Source organism: Cariama cristata, unplaced genomic scaffold, assembly GCF_000690535.1.
Source record: "Cariama cristata isolate BGI_N322 unplaced genomic scaffold, ASM69053v1 scaffold11557, whole genome shotgun sequence".
Taxonomy (NCBI): Eukaryota; Metazoa; Chordata; class Aves; order Cariamiformes; family Cariamidae; genus Cariama; species Cariama cristata.
Window position 1 is genome coordinate 8,712 of NW_009624946.1, and position 7,508 is coordinate 16,219.

Here is a 7,508-nt window from a genome sequence, read left to right on the forward strand (position 1 = left end):
CAAACACTACCAACACTTGAAAAACCCCTACTTGGAGTGGTTTGGTTTTCTGCTATTGAGGACAAGACTAGACTGCTGGCATTGTTCTACATAGAAAACAAAACACAAAAGCATTAATTTTTAATTTTAAAAGAAAAACTTCCTCAAAATTAAATAGGCTTTGCAAATATGCAAAGAAATATATAGGTAAATCAGATTTGAATCTGTCAATCACAGCAGTGTCCTCATTCTTCCTCATCCCCACCCTCCAAACTAACAGCATTGCCAAAGTGGCTGAGAATTAAGTGCATTTACATGAAGCCTAGATACCAAACAAAAAGAAACTTTGTCCCTGCTGCATCTATTTTTTTATCTTTTTCCTGCATTTTGTAATGAATTCATGCAGGTATAAAGGGGGTTGTGTTGTTTTTTCGTGTGTTGTTTTTTTTAAACAGGCATAAGAGTTGTGCAAAACAAAACTGAACAAACTTCTGTTTCACTTCAGAAAGCTTTTATATTACCAACTCATTTCTCTTCATAACTAAAGGTGATAAAAAATAAATCCATAGTAACAAAAAAAAAACAAAAAAAACCAAAAAAACCAACCCTGTAGTCAAACTGCTTTTTCAAGTATGTTTCTCCCCTCATGAAAGAATTGCATTAGTCGTACTACCGATTAAACGCATATCACAATCAACAGGATTTAGACCATAGGTCCAGATTTCCTGGAACTGGGCTCAGCTGGATCTCCAGCTGAGTTTAGACAAGACTGGAAGCGGGAGGCCAATGGATACACATGCATGCATTACACCACTCCTCAACTCCCTGATTCTGACTACATCTGCTATCACACCCCCATTGCATCCCCCAAACAGGAGAAGTGGCACAGGAGCCACAAAGTGATCTGGGACAGGTACCATTGTTCGCTATCAACCAGGTGCAAATCTGGTTTGTCCTGATGGAGATGCATTTTGCAGACCTACTAGACTGGAGTATTTTGCCCACAATGTTTCTACATAGCACAGCATAAAACACATCTTAGCATTTCATTCAGTCTGGAATTCACATCTCAATCTATTGCAATCATGGAAGCCAGTGAAAAATCAATGAGAGGGGTTCTACAAGAGTTGGTCCCAGCATTAAACACTAATACATATGAAAAATAAAAGGGGACAAACTTCCAAGTCACTATTAGTGATGGTGATAGGTTCAACTTTTCTTTCTTCCTCCTTAAATTCACCTCCCATTAATGCAAGAGAAAAGTGCAACTTTGCAGCATGTTTGTTCACATCAAGTTTTTCCTCAAGAACACATTTTGCAGTACCAAAATATGCTCTATAAAGTTGCAAAGTGCACAAGCTGAAGGCACAGAGTACAAACACATAGGAAAACAGATTTCAAAATACCAAGTAACAAAAAAAGAGATAAAAGAAGAATCTGGAATTTAAAACTCCCTGACAGAAGATACATTTATATGGGACCAACTCTTAAAAGGTGACAATTTTTAAACTAACAAACAAATACTGCAAAATAATGAAACTTTATTCTTATTATTAAAGTAAAAGCTCCAGAAAATACCTTGAAGTTTAAAAACTAATACACTGACGTGTTAACTAGTTTTAAGAATGTCCTTAATATTAAGAAAAGAGTGCAAAAAAGATTCTTCCATTCTAACGCTTTTGGAAGCTGCTGATTTCGGCTGCCCGTTTCCACTTTGAAAGGATTATTTTTCAAGGTGCATTCCTCACAAAAATCGCAGAACATGAACCTGTTGATAGGCTAGACCAAGGAATCATGTCTTTCAAAGTCATCCCAATTGTAGCAGCAACTGACATTTTATTATAGAAAGAAGAAAGTCCAAAACTCTTCTTTGAGGCATAGTTCGTGTCAGAGCTCAAGTATCAGCAGTTGCCAAAGGAGGCTCCGGATACCACCTGTGCTCCTCCAGTGTCTGTTCTGGCTAGGAATAGAAGCTGATCCAGTATATTCACTATCTGTACCCTCTGGAGCTTGCACAAGCTGATGATCCATCTGAAATTATATAAAAAGTTCAAGAAATTCTCTTATATTAAACTTCCACCTTATGTCCTTTGCCGCCCTTCCCCCAACAGCTCAAAAACCAGCATTGCCTGCAAAACGTTAACAGTGTAAAAAGAAGCTGATATACCACGTAAATATCCATTCATTCATTTCAGGTTGTAATAACAGTTCATTGTAAAACCATGACATTTTATGGTAGGAAATAAAGTGAACAGACTCAGCTGAAAGCACAGGAGGAAACTTGGCGGAAAGAATGCAATAAAACAAACCGAAGTTAAAAACAGTACCAGAACAGATACTATTCCCCAGTCCCCAAGGCTATTTAATGACAATCAGGACTTTGTACTTCAATCCTAATCTAGAATGTATGGGTCTAGATTCTTTCCTGGCCAAATATTTAGTCAGCATGGAAGATGGAACCTTTGACTGACTGCACCCAAATTAGGGCTGTCTGGAGTAGAGCAACCAACTGAGAATGGAAATATCAATCTTCCCTGTGTCTCTTCCCCTGGCTCCCTGATCTATACTGGGGGAAATTAAGGGAGTAACAAAGTGAAGAACCTCACAGTTAAACATGCAGCAAGAGATTTCATCTACAAATGGAAGTGAACTTTCCTGTTGCATGACTCGAACACTTGTAGCCAAATACTACCTTTCGTATCCCAACGCAGGTGGATCTCGGGTTGTATTAGACAAGTAATTGAGGGTTCCAAGTTGAAAACACAACCCCTTCAAACTCTCTGTTCTGACAAGAGACAGAAACCCACATCACCAGCGGGTGACTTACATCAGAGGCGGGCTGGCTCATCATTTCATTGCCCGTTACGTGTATTCTGACCAGGCAGAGACTTGGGGCAACTATGTTCTTTTTCCTCAGGACCTCAGCTTCCACTTAAATGAAGTGGAAGTATCTTGGCCTAGGCAGCAAGGATATATTACTACCTTACAGGTGGCTCTGGGACCCTAGCACAGTTAGCCAGGTTCTAGGTCCAAGAAGTTTGTATTATTACTTAGAATGGTAAAGGTCAAATTGGCAGACAGCTAGCTACTTGTGGAGATACAGCCTCTGACATCTCGTCACCCCTAAGAACCCCTAAGTTCACCACCACCCGTACGCCCAACCCATCAGGGACTGTTAGACGGGTTAGGGTTAGATGCAGACTTACTGTAAGTTAACTCTTCTCCAGCTCTCTTGCGTGACTGGTCACCTCTAGGGAAGAAGGAGAAGAAAGGTATTTTCATGATAACCTGAACTAATTGAAGATGTCCCTGCTCATTGCAGGGAAGTTGGACTAGATGACCTTTAAAGGTCCCTTCCAACCCAAACCATTCTATGATTTTAAAAAAGGGAAAACAACAGTGAAATATCTCAGCACAATCATCAACTTTTACAGACTTCAGAAACAAAATACAAACATAGTAGCAATAGCACATGACTGCAGGGTTCTCTCTTTACTAAACCGAAGTATAAGCTGTATTTCATAGATTTAATTATCTCATCCTTTTGTTAAAGACAGTAGGTTTAATTTTATAGGATGATTTTTTTACAAAATGAAGATGAAGAAAATTGCTTATATGTAGTGTGGTCTTAAGTCAGGCATAAAATTGTCTTTCATTATTCAAACTCCTCCACCAAACTTTATAGAACTAAGTGAAAAACTCTGCATCTATCAGCCTAAAAAGGTAAGATGCTCCTGAAAACCCAACAATCAGACTCTAGGCAAGTCTGAGCTGATAGCACTTCCTCTTCAAGCAGAAGATTTAAATAAATAACTAAAGTTGTATAAATATCAGTTGACATCATTGCTTCTGAAAACCCACAGTCAAATTCACATCTAATTGGAAAACATTTTTTTCATTTTCTTCTTGTGCACACAAACTCTTAAAAGCTGGAAAATCTTGCTGCTTCACAAGTTTTTTGCGATATGCTATTGATACTGCTATATAATGAAGAGAGATTCCAATATATTTTCATCACAGTGTTTATAATTTCACATTTATCTGCTAGAATTTGGTAGAAACTGGAGGTTTTTCAAATAATATGAAATGTTCTTCCCTGAAACCACTCTTAATGTGATGGATCTGCTGTGTATGCCTTGATTAAGGTCTTTCAGAAGAAAAATACCGCCAAGCAACTGGCTTGTGTTCCCACTTTCTGCAACAATAGCATTTTAATAGTGTCGATAAGCTGACTATTTCACCTAGAACCTGACATGCCATTAATGCTGCTGAAGACACCTCGCTGTGCTCTGTTCCTCATGTTATTGTTGTAGGAAATGCAGCAGGAAAGACATCTCTGTTTTTTGGCACAATTAGAGAGCAGATGACATTTCATACTAATGCAAGAAGAGAACAGACTTGGTACACTACTTGGTAAAAGAGAAAAACAACCCTTTTATACATATAAATATATACATCTATATGTGTAGGAATATAACCTCAGAACAATTCTGAAAAGTTATAAATAAATATAACGTATGTTCCCAACATAGGAAGCAGCATACTACATCTTGAACTACATTTCAAGGTAAAATGCGTTTCAAATGCCACTGTACAATGCCATGCAGCAAATATATTACTTGTACTTCAGTTTTCTTTTACCTGTGTCCTTTTAATGGTGACAGACTCGACTCTAACACTTTATATAACCTCCACGTTTACCAGACTGCACGGACTCCCTGACAGTACAACCATATAAAATATACTGTGCAAAACACGTTCATCAAAGACTAAATGCCATCAATTGGTTATTCCACTGCAAAGTTTTATTTTGCATTTTTATTTAATAAATTGAAAGCAAGCTACATAGAAACAGCAGTTGCACAAAAGCATGGGCTAGGGTGGGCCAATTTTCCAAATCTACAAGGCATACCAAAACTCTTCACATGTCTAAGACCCAGAAGATCCCATAATGCAGAAAGCCAAAAGGAAGAGGAACTCTTAGAAATCAGACTCTGCAAACAGTATGTGACACAGAAACCTTTACTTAGTTCTTCCTTGTATGACTACCCTCAAGCCCTAATCTCTTCATTGTCCCCACCTATCACAATGGACAGAAACAGTTTCCGATGGATTTGTATTAGTTCCAGTGCTACAGAATTACTTTTCTGTATAAAACAGGAGTTGCTAAAATACATTCCGAGGATCCCACTAAGTCTCTAACAAGAGAGCACGACAGAGGCATTTAGCCTTTGCAATGGTCAGAATCCTTCCTACTACCTTTCCTAGCCTTTTATACAGTATCCTCCTCACAGTACCAAGCCAAAGAACTCCACAGCCAAGCTGACAAGCCTGTCTTATTTTCAGGTACCTAGGGCAAATTGGTTTTGAAACCAATTGTTTTTGTGAAGATGGACTGTGACTACTTGAAACTTTAATTCTCTATGAAGTGTGAAACTGGTGAAATGCAGTTGTAAGCAGAACTATTATCAGCCACCCACAGAATTAGTAAGATTGAAAGTCAGACAAAATTAAAATGTTCCTTTTTTGTTTTGTTCTGTGCATTACATTCTTTTGTCAGCATTATATGCCTACTCAGTTTCAAAGTCTCAAACGTCTTATTTCTGGGGCCAAATGAACTGCTTTTCACATCCTAAGCTCTTATGGCTTTGTTTTTAGTGTCTGACTCATACTTATCTATCAAAAAATTATTTTCAACAGAAACCCTTACAAGGACTGAGTCTACAATACCATTTGCGTCAAAAAACAGGGATGTTTTTGCAATCAAAATACAGGGATGCATGAACCGCAAGTAACTTCTTTCATTAAAATGTTTCAAGATTTCCAATCATCTGCTTTTTGGTACCACTTGCAAGGTTGGTAGTGCTTAAAACATGTGGAAAATAAGGTCACATTTCAGATATGGAGTTGTGAAGGTTATTTATTAACCCTTAAATTATTTCTTCAGTATTTTTAGGTGTATCTATTTTTACCATTACAGCATTCTCCAGCACTATTATTATTATTGTGATAATTATTGTAATAATTATTGACTAATAATTATTACCTAGTAAATCCATTCTGCATAAGCTCTCTTTGAAGTTTCTGGTCTTGAGCAGCATATTCCTGTAGCTCAGATTCCACAGCAGGGGGTAGAATATTTGGGATGAATTTTGAAAATAAAGCTGGTGCCATCTGTACCCATTCTGTAAGAAGAGGGAAAGGCAACAACAAAAGATGTGGAAGAGATCTTTTGTGAAAACTTTACTCTTGGACAAATGTAACTCTGCTCTATTTTAAATACATTTTAGGACCTTGAATTTAAAAAAAAAACAAACAAAACAACCAAACAAACAACCCAAAACCATCCCCAAAACCCACAGAAACCAAGCCTTAAAGCAGAACAAATAATCAGACCTTTAAAATCAGATGTTTATATGTAGATAAAGGAATTGCTTTTTTTTTGGTCATCAACCTCATCATCAAATTGAAATTCAGTTCTTGCTGCATCTCACAGCGCCTCTTGAGTCTCTGGATACTCAAGGACAGGCACTGATGATCAGCAAACTCACCATGATAATCAGATCATTTGTAACACTTTACTCCAGTAAGCATATTCACAAAATTTACATCTTTCTTCCCTGAGCCTTACTTGTAGAAAGCACGGTAATATCAGCATACAACCCTGCTTCTTCATCCCCCATTTCAAATGAGTTAATGCAATTCTCTCACTGACCTCCCAAAGCTTAGATGAACACTTTTTAAATGCTCATTATATAAGTTTAACCTGTATTAGTTCAACTTCAGGATAGGAATGTGATTGATTTCACTACACTGAAAGTTTACCTTAAAGCTGCTTCAAGGCTGATTATAAGAAACACAGAAGACTGAGTAAAGGATGAAAATTGGGTTTATAGCAACTGTGTGAGAAGTTCTGAGAAAAATAAATACTCCTCAAGTATTTCTGAAGCCAGACATTCCTGAGGTTGTAGCAGTTATCTTAAACTACATCCTTACTTGGACAAAGGGAAGCTTTAAAATACATTCACTAAGGCACAAGTTTTTATCCAATTCCCACATGTTTACCTGGTCGATGTCAAGTTTCAACAGACATCACTTTAAATCAGCGAACTCCCTAAATAATCATTACTAGTGTACAGGTGACTTAAAACCCAACGCACTGACCTCCCTCATCACAGAGTCACAGAATCATTTAGGTTGGAAAGGATCTTTAAAATCATTGAGTCCAACCATTAACCCAGCACTGCCAAGTCCACCACTAAACCATGTCCCTAAGCACCACATCTACACCTCTTTTAAACACCTCCAGGGATGGCAACTCCACCACTTCCCTGGGGAGCCTCTTCCAGTGCTAGACAACCCTTTCAGTGAAGAAATTTTTCCCAATATCCAATCTAAATCTCCCCTGGCACAACTTGAGGCCATTTCCCCTTGTCCTATCACTGGTTACTTGGGAGAAGAGACCAACCCCCACCTGGCTACAAACTCCTTTAAGGTCAGTGTAGAGAGTGATCAGGTCTCTCCTCAGC

General features: G+C 38.0%; 1 long non-coding RNA gene across 1 annotated transcript; it reads right to left on the reverse strand.

The window, feature by feature from the left end:
- Positions 1 to 1,503: 1,503 nt before the first annotated feature.
- Positions 1,504 to 6,167, reverse strand: LOC104164155. Its single transcript, XR_696473.1, has 3 exons — positions 6,026 to 6,167; positions 3,186 to 3,229; positions 1,504 to 2,010 (listed from the first exon to the last, which is right to left on the reverse strand). It is a non-coding gene; the product is annotated as an uncharacterized LOC104164155 (long non-coding RNA).
- Positions 6,168 to 7,508: the final 1,341 nt, after the last annotated feature.